The sequence below is a fragment of the Zeugodacus cucurbitae genome, chromosome 3, assembly GCF_028554725.1.
Source record: "Zeugodacus cucurbitae isolate PBARC_wt_2022May chromosome 3, idZeuCucr1.2, whole genome shotgun sequence".
Lineage (NCBI taxonomy): Eukaryota > Metazoa > Arthropoda > Insecta > Diptera > Tephritidae > Zeugodacus > Zeugodacus cucurbitae.
In genome coordinates this window covers 75,142,022-75,157,424 of record NC_071668.1, presented here as the reverse complement: position 1 = coordinate 75,157,424, position 15,403 = coordinate 75,142,022, and the positions used below count along the sequence as shown (strand labels likewise).

Sequence of the window (15,403 nt, the reverse complement as noted above, 5' to 3'; positions counted from 1 at the left end):
ATAAATAATTCGATTTAATTTAAAAAATAATTTATTGCCAAAAAAAATATTTAAATTGTTTTTTTAATCTTTTTCATTATTTTTTTATTTCTTAAGTTTATTAAGTTGATATTTAATGAAACTACATTATATTATTTAATGTACGGTGAGTTTTTAGAGCCAGAGTATTTCCAAGAGAGAGTGCTATCAAACCACCTGTCAAATGAGTTGTCAAAGTGAGCACACTTTTTCGACATTTCTCTTCAAAATGCTTGACAAACGCCGAAAAACGTTTAAAAAGCATGGAAACATATTTCTAAAACACAAATAATGCTTCAGACTTCCATTTTCATTTTTACTTATTTCAAGCTTAATGAATACGTAAACAACAGAAATTGTGGAATGGTCGGGTGCGAACTAACCTGTAATGACTCTCCAGGGGTCTTATCATCCAGAAAAATATATAATTTGGTTGAGATCTTATGCATATCTTTCGATAAATGGTACCATGTTATTATAAATCGTTTTGACACTTAGTGGTTCCAACATGATGGTATAATTTCCGTGAAACCTTCACTTTTTGAATAGATCTTTTGGTTATTGACCATATATATGACGTTATTTGAGTACCTTTTTTTATATGTTGAGGAACCCACTATGAACTTAGTGTCTAGATAAAGCCAGCAATGCTAGAAAAAGTGTTCCAAAACAAACCCGTAAGATCCCTCAAATACTAACTAACAAACCTAAACTATTGAACACTTCGCTCATTAACTCGAAAGAAGACACTCTTTATTATAATTATACTAATAAGCATCATAAAAAAATATAAAATATAACCAGTACAAATTAACTAAATGACTATAAAATCATTAATTATATGTTAATATAAACATATGAAATACAAATGAACACATATAGACTTGATAAACGCTTAGCAACCCGCATGACTTGACTAAAATTTCCGCATACAAATCTAATGATTTATTGCTTTAGTTATAGATTTTTACACAACTTAACTTACAAACACATCTATATGCACCACAAAGTAAATCAGTTCAACCAAAATTAGTCGATTTGGTGAGCTTTGAAAGCCGAAAAGTTGAGGTAGGTTCGCATTAAAGAGCGCGCAAATGAAAGCAAGTTGCTTTTCTTCTCTTCTCTTTTTTTGTGTGTTTTGACTTACGAAAAGGGTGTGTGCTTGATTTATACATTCATTTATGTAAATATTCGACCGGGTGCGTAGAAGGTGAGTAGAGACGGAGGATGTGTTTACTTTCACCTTGAAGGCCTTAACTTTCTTTTTCATTTAATTACATATCATTATTGGAATGTGGAAATATATTTCGGTTTATTTTTAATTTTATTTTTGGTGATATGCATGCTGGTTGAGGCATTTGGCATTCACTAATTTAGAAGCGACCTTTCGAAAAGCTGTAAATATTATATGGAGTAGAGATGAAGCACGCGAGATAGGTAAATTTATTTGATGGTTAAAGAGATGGCTGCTAAGTACGACTGAAATGAAATTAAGTGTTGTAAAACGGTATTTTATTAAAAACAAATATTTGTAAACCAGTTGAAAATTTGATGGTTAAAGAGATGGCTGCTAAGTACGACTGAAATGAAATTAAGTGTCGTAAAACCGTATTTTATTAAAAACAAATATTTATAAACCTGTTGAGAATTGTATGTAATTTTGTATCAACCAATGAAAATGAAATATCAGAAAATCATGAATGGATTGCTTATAGTTTTGCCAAATTAATTTGATTGATAAACATTTCTATTTAGGAAACCTGAGCTACAAAATTTCCTGGCTCGAAATTAATAATTTATATTTAATACCTTGCTTTAGACAAGGAAACGATTAAAGCTCAAAATTTTTAAATAATTCCTTTAAAAATAGGATTCAAGCGGTATTTTACAATTAAATGTGACTGGTTGAGAATTACAAGCACTGATCACTTCACTTGAACACAAGGATTTCTTATTAAAAGCTTTCAACTCTGGAACGCACTTATTTCGCTTTAATTAAACAACATTAATTGCAAATTGAATTTTAACACTTTTTGAAAAATATTTAATTAAAACAATTAATTTTCAATTAAAAAATATCCAATTAAATAAGCAAAGCTCGACTGCACTTTCAAAAAACCGTTGCACTAATGAACCACGGCCCGAATTAGCCAAATAAAAAAGCTTCAGCTGCGAAAAAAAGAACAACAACACGCGAGGAAAAGTCAAAAGGCCTTCGATATAAGCACATTTCACACAAATATTAAGTGAAAACATTCAATTAATTGCAGACATTTTTTTCTCAAATACATATTTTATTTGCTTTCACAACCGTACACGCATTTCTTGTTTATAAAAGCTTAATTCGAAGTGTGCAAATGGCAGGTATTGGCCGCACTCAAGCATAGATCTCAAGCAAAAAAAGTGAATAAAAAGACAAAAAACACCGTTAGTATTTCATATTAAAGCACGTTCGAGGCGAAAAGTACGCGCTCGCTTATTTAATTATGGCATATTTGTTTATTTAATAAGTTGTAGGCGGTGGTGGCGAGTGCGAACATAAACAAAGCGTGCGATGAGAAATATAAAGAAAAAAAGTATTGAAAATAAAAAAACGGTAAATTTTAATAAACTCATTTAATTATTTTTTTATAATTTTTTAAGACCACATCATAAACTCTAAAGCTTTTGCATTCACCGCGAACTTTTTGATTTCCGTGTTTACGGCAATCACTCAGGCGCACACAGACTCTTGCATGCTTATTCGAGTGTGTGTGTATGTATTTCATAATAACGCATAATTTGTTAGCAAATAGCTCACAAGTGGTGTGGTTCAACGCTTTTCAGACGCTTGGTCATTAGTAGGGCGTGTTTTTTGTGACTTTTTTGCAATTTTATATTACATGCGATATTTTTTCAACATTTTTTATTGCATGTAATATTTTTTTTTTACTTTTTTATTTTACACTGTCAATTGGTCATGCATTGTTGCATTTAAGCAATTAAACCATATTTGACCTTTTCAAATTGCCAACTGGCCAACAAGTCATTTCGGCTTCAACACCAGCACGGCAAACAAACACACATACATATAATATATATATGTACATACATGAGTGTGAATAAGCATATACACACATGCCTGCATTTATAGCGCTCTTATAGGTAAATGCGCTACATTGTTGTGCGCGGGGGGTTAAACTATGCGCAGCCAACAATTCGCAAGAAAAAAATATTTTTCAACATTTTGTTCGACGTTTGACAAATGTGCACAGCGATTAGCGAAACCCCAAATGAATGCGCAAAATGGAAGTGTTTGCACAAAAGAGGAAATACAACAATGCAAATACTTGTACATGGTCATAAAATACAACAAAAATTTTGAAAAAAATACCACTGAAATAAGTGATGAAATAATAGACTAGAAAAATTTTGCAGAAATAACCAAATAACTACTGTAGAAGTAGAAGCTTGAAAAAATTTAAGCGCATGAAAATGTGTTTGAGTGGCAAATTTACGGATTTTTTTCTATGTTTAGCTATAGAAAACGATAATGACTTCGTGCATTAAATATTTATTTTTTAATAACACATTGCTATTGAGTATTTAAATTTAGTACATATAAAAGCAAATAAAAGCAAAAAAAATATAAATATAGGGTTGCCAACTGGTTGAATAAAAAATGTGTATCAAATATAGAATCTAATAGAAAATTTTACCTAACTAGCTTGATATCATTTTTAAACAAAAATGCTGCAACATTATCCAAATATATCTCTCAATAGAGTTGCCACTTAATTCCGTATTAATAAATAATTAATAAAACTTTTATTTTACTTATATTCTCAAATAAAAATTTAATCAGTATTAAAAGAATTAAAAAAAATGTTAATTGTATACCAACAGAGTTGCCACCTGCACACAAATTTCACAGTTATTCATTTAATTCTAATATGACTAATTCACACGCCTAATTTCTAAATTGGTTAAATTCCAAATTGTTAAAGCCAACATTTCAATGGTCCTAGAAGCTTTAAATTGCAAAAAGCTTTCGGCAAGTATTATAAAGCTTTTCAGTTTCCGTTGAGATTCGACTATATACTGGTATATTCATCGTACTGCCGTAGCCCTCTATATGTAAAGCTCTTAACTTTCATGATGGAGACGATCCTGATTTAGTATATGTTAAGTTGGAAGACCCTCTGACTAGCCTAAGTCAGAGCTAAATTAGGTTAGTTGAAACGCCTAATCACCGGAGAGCACGGCAATCACACTTTGACAGTTGTAGAACAGTTCTTTGTGATAAAAAAAACCTTTTTCACAAAAGCTTTTTAGATCAAAGGTTCCTGCGTTTTCACTGAAAATGAAAGGATTTCATTTATTCTCGTATAATTAGTTCTATCACAGTTTTGTAAAGAAAGATCATCTCAATTGAATTTCACCCACTAATGTAACTTCACTCAAAAGTAAAGTCCTCCCTCGACGAACAAAAATCAAACTCTACAAGTCGGTTATCATTCCCGTCCTGATTTATGGTGCACAAGCGTGGACGATGTCAACATCAGATGAGACGACTCTAGGAGTTTTCGAGAGGAAAATTTTGAGGAAGATTTATGGTCCTCAGAACATTGGCAACGGCGAATACCGCAGACGATGGAATGATGAGGTGTATGTGTTATTTGACGACATAGACATAGTTCATAAAAAGACAGCGGCTAGGCTGGCTAGGTCATGTCGTTCGAATGGACAAAAACATTCTAGCTCTGAATGTGTTCTGTGCCGTACACGCCGGTGGAATCCGAGAAAGAGGGAGACCTCCACTCCGATGGAAGGACCAGGTGGAGAAGGACCTGTCTTCACTTGGTATTACCAATTGGCTCCAAACTGCCAAAAGGAGAGATGCGTGGCGCGCTGTTGTGGACTCCGCTATATCTGTGTAAGCAGTGTCTACGCCAATCAAGAAGAAGAAGAAATATACTGAGGTAGGTAGTTTCTACAATAGATTACTAATAATATCTATGTTTCAAGCTAGAATGTATCTTTTGTTTGAATTATCAGACCCCTTAATATTCTCATAATCCCTTGAGCAGAAAAAGGCACGTAATCTCCTGATTTTAGGAGTTTTTTAGGATACTAAGTAAGTGTTTTTTTCCATGATATACTATATTTAGACTTTATTTGAGCCGAAATTTCGCATTCAGAATTTTCATTTCAACCTCCTGGTGTGGCACCCTGTACGCATAGTTTTACAACAGAATAACTTTTCAAGTGTCTCAGAAGTGGTTTCAACCATCATTAATATAAATTCTTTTAAGTATAATTTTTACTGGTGTTGTTCTTGTTGTTGTTGTTTTTTGTACCAACTCTCAACAAGAATTTTAAATTATTTTTGGCGCTCCGCATGTCTTTACGCCGGCGCAATTACTGTTAAAATGAATTATATAACTCTTTAGTTTCAAGTGCTTTAACTGCGCGTCCGTTTGTATTTTAATAATAATAGCAACAACAACAACAACAACAATGAAGTAAGCAACGCAACATAATAGACACACAGAACAAGAGTAATGAACAAGAGAGTTGTTGGCTTCGAAACAAGTCCGAGCTTCGTGCATAAGCACAAGTGGCAAAAGCAGCCAACAAAGCCAACAATTGAAAGATGAAATAACAACAGCAACAACAAGAATAAAAGTATTTATGCATGAGTGTGTCTGTGTTTGTGTGTTTGTGTAGAATTGGACGTTGAAACAACTTAAGCTGCTGCTGCTGCCGCAATGAAAAACAAGTTAGCGTGCCAAGCTGTGATAGAAGCATGTGAGCATATACTTAAGCCTTGTACATATGTTATCTATATATTAGTTATATATATATATTTGTATATATATACTGCTACTGGTTGCTAAGTATCCGCACCATTTGATAGATGGCGAGTCGCAGAGGGTTCACAAATCGTCCAAATGGCCGAGGCCAATGTGGAGGCGCAGCAGCAGCAACAACAACAGCAGGCAATATTTCTAAACTTAGACACACAATGAGCGCAAAAAAAAATTAATTAAAAAATTAAATAAGTAAATATCAAAAAAAAAAAAACAAAAACAACGGAAAATACTGAAATTCAGCATAAAGAAATCAACTAAAGTTTGCCAACAACAAAACGAGGAATAACAACTGCCAGCTTGAGCAACACTCAGCAAAAATTCGTTGCTGTAATCGAACAAAGCAGCAGCAAAGTTTTCGAGTTTTTCGAGCTTAAAGCAAAACATAATTCTTGCTTTATTTTTCGCCTTATTCGTCGCAGACAAAAAAACTATATATTTTCTATATATCTATAAATATATTTATGTATGTCTGTATATTTGTCCCTAGGTTTGACTGCTGCAAGCGGTGAAAGAAATCTGCAAGCAAAAAAATCATCGAGATTTGAAGCTAAAAAAAAGAAGTTTGGCGACTTAGCTCTATTCTTCGTTGCCTCTTGTTGTTGTTGTTGCACTTACATATTCCTCGTTTTTCTCCTTCTTCTGTTTTGTTGCTGCCCTTGGTTCATTTATTGGCGCAACTAAATAGTATATTTAAAGAAGTGTGCTAATGCAGCGATGAAAGCAAGCGAATTTCGCTAAAAAGATGAAAGTTCCCTGTAGTCCTGCTAAAGGTATATTATAAAAAATATTGGAACTAAGAAAAAATCGTATATTGCAGAGTTTGCTTCAATATTCAATTATTCCCAATATTATGTTGGCAATGAAAAGTTGATTCCAACAATTTTTTAAATAGATGTATATTGAAATTTTATTCGACCAAAGTTCAGATTTGTGGACTAACCTAATCTAGAGATCAAAAATGTAAGCATAAACCATAGAGAACCCTGGAAGACAATTATTTACTGCTTACAAAAAGTGCCTAATTCCGAATTTTATGATATCAAAGAAGTGGTTTCTGGTTAGATTCTCACCTTTTCTTTACTGATGATCTACTTTGAAGACAAACTGAAGTTTTTTCCAAAATTAAACTGATAACCAAGGTTTTTTAGAGTGGAATGTCTGAGGTATTTATAGACCTTTTATACTATCATTTGGTGGTTTTCGGGCGAAAACGAGCTTGGCGAGACGAATGTCGTTCTGATATGCATAGTTCCTAAATATTTTGTTTAACAAAAATATCCAAGAACCCACATACAAAAGTCCTCTCATAATACCTCTCTGCTGCCTCTAAACAGTGAATCCACGAACAGCAAATAAACGGAGTGTTTAAGCATTCGGGAGAGAAAAGATGGAACACTAACCTTCTTGAACAGAAATAAGACCAGAGCACTCTCTCTCCTGTTCTTTCTGGAAGGTTAGTGGATCAACTCTTATCGAAAAGAAAGTGAATTTGGGAGATAAACTACTTCTTCGAATAGACGTAAAATGTTTTTGAATGTAGCTTTGACTTTAACCTTCTAAATCTACGACATTAACTATCTAAAATTTGATCCACAGATTCGAGAAAAAATGGAAAGCCCTCCGAAGAGTGGTTTGATTCCGACTGTCTCTCATAAATGTTGAAAAAGTAGAATACAGAAACTCTAAACTCAAAGAGATTGCTCCACCTCAGGGTAGGTTGCAACGGATCACTAAAATATACTTAAAAGATCTTAGTGGCCTATACCGTGAAGCTGTTCACAATAATTATTATCAACATAGGATTTTCTGAGAACACCATTTTCAACTGCACTTCACTATAAATTTACATTTGAGTCGTTTTTATTTCCGACGGTTGGGCGAATTCCATATTGCTTTATTTCTTTTATATCTAAATACAAATTGTGCCAAATTAATGTATTTGTAATAAAATATGCGAGTTCGGAGAAATAATCAGGACGACTAATACATAAACCCAAATAGACCGAAAATACTACTTGTCGAGCCAAATTTCCAAAGACCATTTCATGTAAGATTAAACCTTAGACTTCCTCTTATGTTTTCCCCAATATTTACAGTTTGTCCTCAAGACATTTATTGGAAATATTATAGCTTGTTCAGAGAACCAGCACATAGCACTGACCACTTTAACGAAGCCACTTACAATATAACATTTGTTTAATCCTTTACAGAGACTTTAAACGCTTGATATATGTACGAGTACATATGTATTTCCCGATTCCATTAAAGCGCTAACGAATTTCACGACCAAAGCAAATTGAAGTCAAAACATAGATGCCAATCAACGTTTGAGCCTAAGAGTTAACTTAAAGTATGACGTTGATGACGACGACTGCGACGACGACTTGAAATGAAATGACCAGACGGATAGACAGAAACACTTTAAAGTGTCTAAAACAAGCAAGAAATAAACAAAAAGTGCAGCTTCTGGTGGCTGGTGGCTGGTGTGGCAACTAATCGTCAACCAGACACTGAACTCAAAGCGCGCTTGTAAGCTAATGCTATGTAATGCCATGCTATGCTATGCTGTGCCGGGCAGGCGCATTAAAAAATACTTAAACATGGCTGTGCTCGGCGGTATGCGCCTTCAAATATACGCTATATATCTCGAGATCTCATATAGTCCGTTTTATATGTAAGCAACCGCAAATGTAGGTATTATGCAAAAGCAGCAGCTGGCTGCTTTGAAAAATGTTAAAACTGCCAAAAAGCTGGCCAACGGCACAACTAAGCCACGCTGCCGCTGATACAGCCAGCTGCTGGAGCTGCGAGCGCTGGCGGCACCCATGGAGTTGTGGCTCCACGCTTTAGCTGTTTTTGCCGCAAAAAGCCGGTTTTCGTTCAAAATTACAGAAAAAATTAAGTTAAAAATAAAATAAAAACAAAAACAAACAAATGTGTCTGCAACTTAACAAAAATTTAAGCGTAAAATAAACAAACAAATGGTTCATGTTCGAACCAGTTACGTTTAAATTTATCCGTAATTTTCGAAGCCGTGAAAAGTTGTGCTACAAATTTGGTAATAGTTCAGCTGCACAAAAGCAACAACAATGTTGGTAAATAAACAGTGTTAGGAAACTGAAGGTGTGCTCTTATAAAATCGTTTTCAATTAGTTGAAACTGGGTTACGGTACTTGAGGTGAGTTGTATTTGTAAATTTTCGTAAACATTTTGCTGAAATGTTACGGGTTGCATGAAGGCGCTAAAAAGGATGAACTTTGATTAAGATATTAACGTTAGAACTGTTTTGAAAAGTGAGCCACGTCCAATAGGTTTAATTTGCATATCTCGGAAAATGTTAACCGAACTCAGTAAGAACATTTGTATGCCCTACTTCAAGCGACTTCCCAATACATATAATGGTTATGTTCGAAAATGCTTTAGGCTCAATAACAGTCTACAGAATAAAGGCTGGAATCAAATTCGATAAAAAATATATATACTTCAATGTGTTTAAGTTAAAAAAAAATGGAGCCAGCCGACGTGACAGCGTCCATTAAAAAAATCAAATTCCGAATACTAATTAATCGAGTTGAACTAAATTAAATCTCTGTAACATTCTTCTTAACATTATTATTCCAAATTTCTATATCGTTCTTATTATACAGATACAGCCACCTTCCTTAAACAGCTTCTTTTTAAATCCCATCGACTTATTTACATTTTCAGTAGTTTACTCAGGCATCAACATAGATATCAATATTAAACTACACAAATGCTCCAGGCAATGATTCCAAAATGCTCAGAAGATAACTTTCAAACCTTCCCTAAAAACATATACCTTATATAATAAGTTTTAAACTTAAATATTAGTGAGAACTGAACTGGGATCTTTTGATATGATAGTGATAAAGTCGTCATGTTTTCTGGGGAGCATTAAAGACTGATATCCTAGCTGCCACCGTTAAAATTATTAGACTATAGTCTATGGCCGCTGTTATATTTTGAAAGGTTAAAGAAGCTCCGAAGCAATATAATTATTAATTAATACGAATATGATTAAGTAACATTCTGATAATTCTATTTGATTTTGAAGCGTTCACATAATTAATATAGAGCTTGACGATTATCTGGCTCAGGTAACCCAGAAAAAAGGGCCTACATCATATCAATAACATTGGAAAAAACTACAGTGGAACTTCTATAACTCGAACTTTTGTATTCTCAATAGCGTTTAGAAATCAAATATCATACGAATTTCCTTCCATAACTCAAACTTCCCTAACTCGAACTCTTGAATTGGCAATAGAAATCAAATTTCATACAAATTTTCTTCCATAAATCGAACTTTTCGACCAGGGCATAATACAAAATTTAAAATTTTACTATGGAGGCACAATTTTAAAAGGGTCTTTCTATATCGTATGGAGGTGAATAAAAAATATCATATTACTCTAATGGATTTCTTAAATCATGCAACAAAAGCATGGAATACAGACGTCAAGAATCAAACAATAGCAAAGTGCAAAAAACAAAATTAAAGACTATATGTATTTAAATAAAATGTGATGCGAAGTAAATAATCAAAGCTGTATATAAAACTAAATTTTTGAAAAATGTATGTTTTAATGAAAATTTCTATAACTCAAAGCCTCTCTAACTTGAAGTTTTTTTGTGGATTAGGGAGATTCGAATTAGAGAAGTTCCACTGTATTTTGAACCGCGTATAAAAAGAGAAAATGATAGAAGAGAAAAGAGAGCGCTAGTTAGATTTTGCTTGAAAACTTTTAATTATAAAAACTGCCTTCGATCTTTGGAACATTGCAGATTGGCAAATCGTTGTAACAACTGCTATAAATAAACTGGTATATTCAAGAGAATTTTGATATTTTTTCTCGAGATTTTTCATGTTATTATTTATTTTTTATTTTCAAATATAACATTTATTAAAATACTCATTGAATATTTAATTTTTTTTTCATCAAGAAAGTAAATTTTATTTCGGTAGGACGAAATTTGAGCGAATTACCATATTTTTCACTTTTCACAATCATGTCAAAAAATAATATTTACAGCACTCTCAATTGTATAATAATTTTATGAATATTATAAAGTTATTGCTTGTAATTAAGTTAATTGTTCAATATATAAAATATTTCAAATTTGTTTGCAGAGAATATTTTCCCAGCAGATCTATATTTTCCCATATATATTTTACTATTTTTTGGTAAAATATCAAATTTAGTTTTTGCTTTTAAGAAGGCTTGGTGTTTGCGTTAATATTTATAATTATTTAGAAAAAACTATTTACTTTAGAAACAAGTTTCTTGATTTTGGAAATAATTCTCTTAAGATAACACTCATTTTCGAGTTTTTCGAACTCGAATTTTTTTTAATTACATTTATTATTTACTCAAATAATATCAAAATTTGCGGCATTTCTAAAGCACTGAGCATCTCTTATCACTATTATAACTAAAAGTGAAAAAAAAAACAAAGCCTACTTTTTAAGCTAAAACCTTAAGAATTCCTCATAACATATTTTTAAACAATAAATTTCAAGTTTATATCGTTGTATGGAATTAATACTAAGCAACATATAATACTACGAACCTATTAAAATGTCTACATTGCTCATACGCCTTAAGATATGCAACGCTAAATCAAGTCTCTTTTTTATAAAAACTTAAAACAGCTAAAAATACTTTTTAAAATCTAATTTTGGATGACAATGTCATTTTTAGCATAATCTTTAATACATTTCCGACAGTGCTGTGCAAACTATTTACTAACAAAAACATTCACTATAGTGCTAAGAAATATTTAACATATTCAAATAAGCTTGTTAACTACACAGAATTTTAGAATATATTATTAAAAAATTAATAATAGCATCTGTTCTGCAGGTTTAAGCAAAAAAATCTCGAAGTCACTCACACTAGTATAAACTTACTTCGCTTCTAACATAAAACACCTTTCCACACATAAATATTTATATATTAGAGAACTTATATTTTTAGCCTAACATTACACCTTTATCGCCGGTATTAATTCAATCAGCCGATAAAAATTCTAAACCTTTTACCAACCACAACTTCAAATTTCAATATAAATCGTATTATGCACACAAAAATCGCTGAGTGTAAATTGTTACGTTACTAAAAAATACGCCACTACAATTCAACTATTCAATTTACCGGTCTGAGGCCGCGTACCGCCTGTGTTCGGCTGGCTGACTGGCTTGGCTCGATGGCTCGCTGGCACTGTCCTGCCTGAAGTTGTTCGAATTCGACCAAACGCTTTGCTATCTACAAAACCAATGACTGCCGTTGCAGCGCGTGCGTTATGAAGAAAGCTCGGTCACAGCCGGCGAACAAACAAAAACAAACAACAACACAACAGCCGCCGTGCAAATGAAGCGCATCAGCAGGCGAACAAACAATTTGACGCACGAACCGGGCGACAACGAAGGCTGAGGTGACAGGACGAACAGGACCACACTTTGCAGGAATCGCAACGCCATGAGACGTTCGGTCGACGGACGAAGTTGCGTGCAGACAAAATTGTTGAAGTTCATATGAAGCTGATGTCGATAGCTTTTTGGGATAGCGTTGCTGCAAAGTAACAGCAATAGGATGTTAGAAGAGCAGCGTGACAGCGTGCAGTAACAGCCAACGGGTTCGTGCGGACTGCAACAGCTGCAATCGGCCAGCTATTAGCTTATGGCAGTCAGCCAGCCAACCAGCCAGTTCGCAAAGGAAGCGAAAGTGCTATCAGCTGAGAGCACAGCGCTGTTCAATATCACCGAGTCAACATATGGGGCTTGTATGTAGCGTTACAGTTGTCGTCGCGTGAGGACGTTTGATGAGATAATCATGTAACAGAGCGAGCAGAGTTTGCTTCGAACAGCTGAGCGAGTTGCATAAATTATAACATATTGCAAAATAAGTATACTGTTTTTGTGTATATCAACTCTCTGAGACTAGAATAAAACTGTGTGTAGGATCTACACTAAATTTAGCTTCTCCTTAAGATAGTAAAATGGAAATATTACTCGGATTTTAGTGATCGGCTCTTTAACTCTATTGGTATTATAGTTGCTCTATTAGGATGGAAATTTCTTCAGTATTCTATACCTTTTCCAGATATTTAAACTATTTTTACAAATCAAACCGTTCTGGTGTCTACGGTATTTCAATTATTTTGGTTGGTATGTGTTTCACAAGTTCAACTTCGCAATTACTATATTTAATATGTGTTTCACAAATTCAACTAAGCAATAAATACATTCAACAAGTTCAACTTCGCAATTAGTAGATTTCACAAGACCTAATCAATCCAATCTCAACTAATTTCCATCCCAACTTCTCAAGTAATTTTTGTATCATTTATCTCAATTTTTTAAAACTATCTACCCTAATGAACATTCCATATTCTTATTTAGTAAACCACCCACGCAAATTTTATATACATTCATAGAATGAAAGCTGACACTACAAGTGCGCTCGATACTCATGTAATTAACTCTCACTGTTACAATGTAAATACATTCTTACTAAGTTCTATGTAATCTCAGCTAGCAGCATGTTAATTGACAGCTCGCTCTCTCATATATCTCTCTCTGGCTCAGCTGTTTTGTAATGCATAATGTAATGGTAAAAACTATGCTCTCTTGTTTGTAGACGTTTACCAAACTAACATGCCGTAAGGGTAAATAAATCGATATCAAAAACGAGAATGTTTAAATAGCAAAAAATATGTTAATATAATAAAAAATTAAACAACAACACTACTCTCTCTCTCGCTAAAAATATAAACTCTTGAAGATTTACACAGACTTCTTACAGCAAACTTAAAAACCAACTGCTGTTTGGCCCACAATCTCAGTCTCTCTTTCGACTTCTTGACTTACAGTTACAAGTATAGTTATGTGGCTAATAAACATTTTATGGCCAAACACAATCTCTGCACATGCTCTCACTGACATGCACCGACACCTAAATATGTGTGATAAGCGAATGCATTGTACGGCGAGAGCAGTCTTCTTGTGTCCTAAGCTTTTCGTTCTTTGCTTGCTGTAACTGCATATTGGCAAAGCGGTGTGTATCCACCAGAATGTCGGTGCTCGTCGTAATAACAAGTTTGACAGCTGTTTTGCTACTTTGTGTGACTCTAGAATCTTCACGGCGAACTTCTCTATTTGCCCCAGCGCATCGGCGTGTATATGTAATATATATTTACGCTTATAATATAATATTTAAAGCGAGTTTTTTTAGCTTTATGCTTAAGCGTTTTTCTGCCACTATGAGCAACTGCTTTTTATCGTTTGATATATGTATGTATATAAGCATACACTTTTTCCGGCATTAAGTAAGAATTTGTAGTTACGGCATTTAATGTTCCAAGTTGAAAACCTGCTCGATGCTATTGTCACATAGGCACTATATGTATATATATATATTTGTACTTATGGATATACAATTGTGCCTAGTACTACAAATGTGCTTATGTTGTTATGCACTGCAGTACTGGATATGAACACGAAATTCGATTATATTATAAGAGATACAAAAACGCAGGGTTGATTTGAACATCTCGCGTATTACAATGACTTTCTCAAGGTCAACTATTGAAAAGTTCAGAACCTTTTAAAGAGCTAATGCGGTCTTATATCAACTTTCGAAGACTCTAAAGCTCTATCTCAGGGTTACTATTTATATTTTTTGAGAAATTAAGTCCTCTTTGAACTTAATACATCCAACTTAACGTTAGACCGCCATGTTGAGTACATTTCTACATTTCATATCAACACCTTTTCACAGAAAGATCCCACATTTTGTTTAACAGAGGTTCTAATATGAGATTATATATCTGTATCCCATATATGTATAACCTTTTATGGAATCAAGTACCATAGAAAGAGAAACTTGAAGAAATATTGTTTTTTGCTTAGCCAAAGAAGCATGAAATGAAAATAGACGATATGTTTGAATATGGTTCTCAGCATGCTTTCCTATGATTCCAAGATCACAAATTTAGACTTATTAGTTTATTTACTATATATTCTGATAATATTCTTCTAGTTCGAAGAACAAGAAATTTTGGGTTATTGATTGGGGATAAATCTCGAGTGTTCGAAAAGAACCTTGAACACACCTCCAGTGAGAGTTAGTATATTGAGAAGAGTTCTTAAAAGCAGATCCATGTAATAAGCTTAAGATATCTGATGTATTAACTTAAATCATGAATAATCTTCCAAATTGCAAACAAATTATCTGAGATCTTAAATTAAGAAACTGCTTAATCAACTGTCATCTGCAAAGCCCATGGTTTATTGTATTCTTGGCACCTCTTTATCGCGCATTACCTACTGTTTACCTCCATAGGCGTGAAAGGTCAAATAAAAACGTTAGAGAAAACGCCAAAGCAAAGCAAACGAAGAAGATAATTAAGAAAACACTATGCAAAGAATATAAAAGAGTGCGCGGGAAGGTGGTTGGGCATAAAACTTGGCGCGAATCAAAGAGAAGCTTGTGAAAATTGGCTTAAGA

General features: G+C 33.5%; 1 protein-coding gene across 2 annotated transcripts in view; it reads right to left on the bottom strand.

The window, feature by feature from the left end:
• The window catches only part of LOC105212045 (uncharacterized), a 217,680-nt gene that overhangs the window by 196,782 nt on the left and 5,495 nt on the right, over window positions 1–15,403 (bottom strand). Inside the window, exon 1 of one of the 2 annotated variants that reach the window (XM_054227980.1) lies at window positions 12,050–12,813. The exons of the other annotated variant lie outside the window; for it this stretch is intronic. The gene's annotated coding sequence lies outside the window, so the exon portion shown is untranslated. Of the gene's footprint in view, window positions 1–12,049; window positions 12,814–15,403 lie in introns of those variants that run through there. 2 annotated transcript variants of the gene reach the window in all.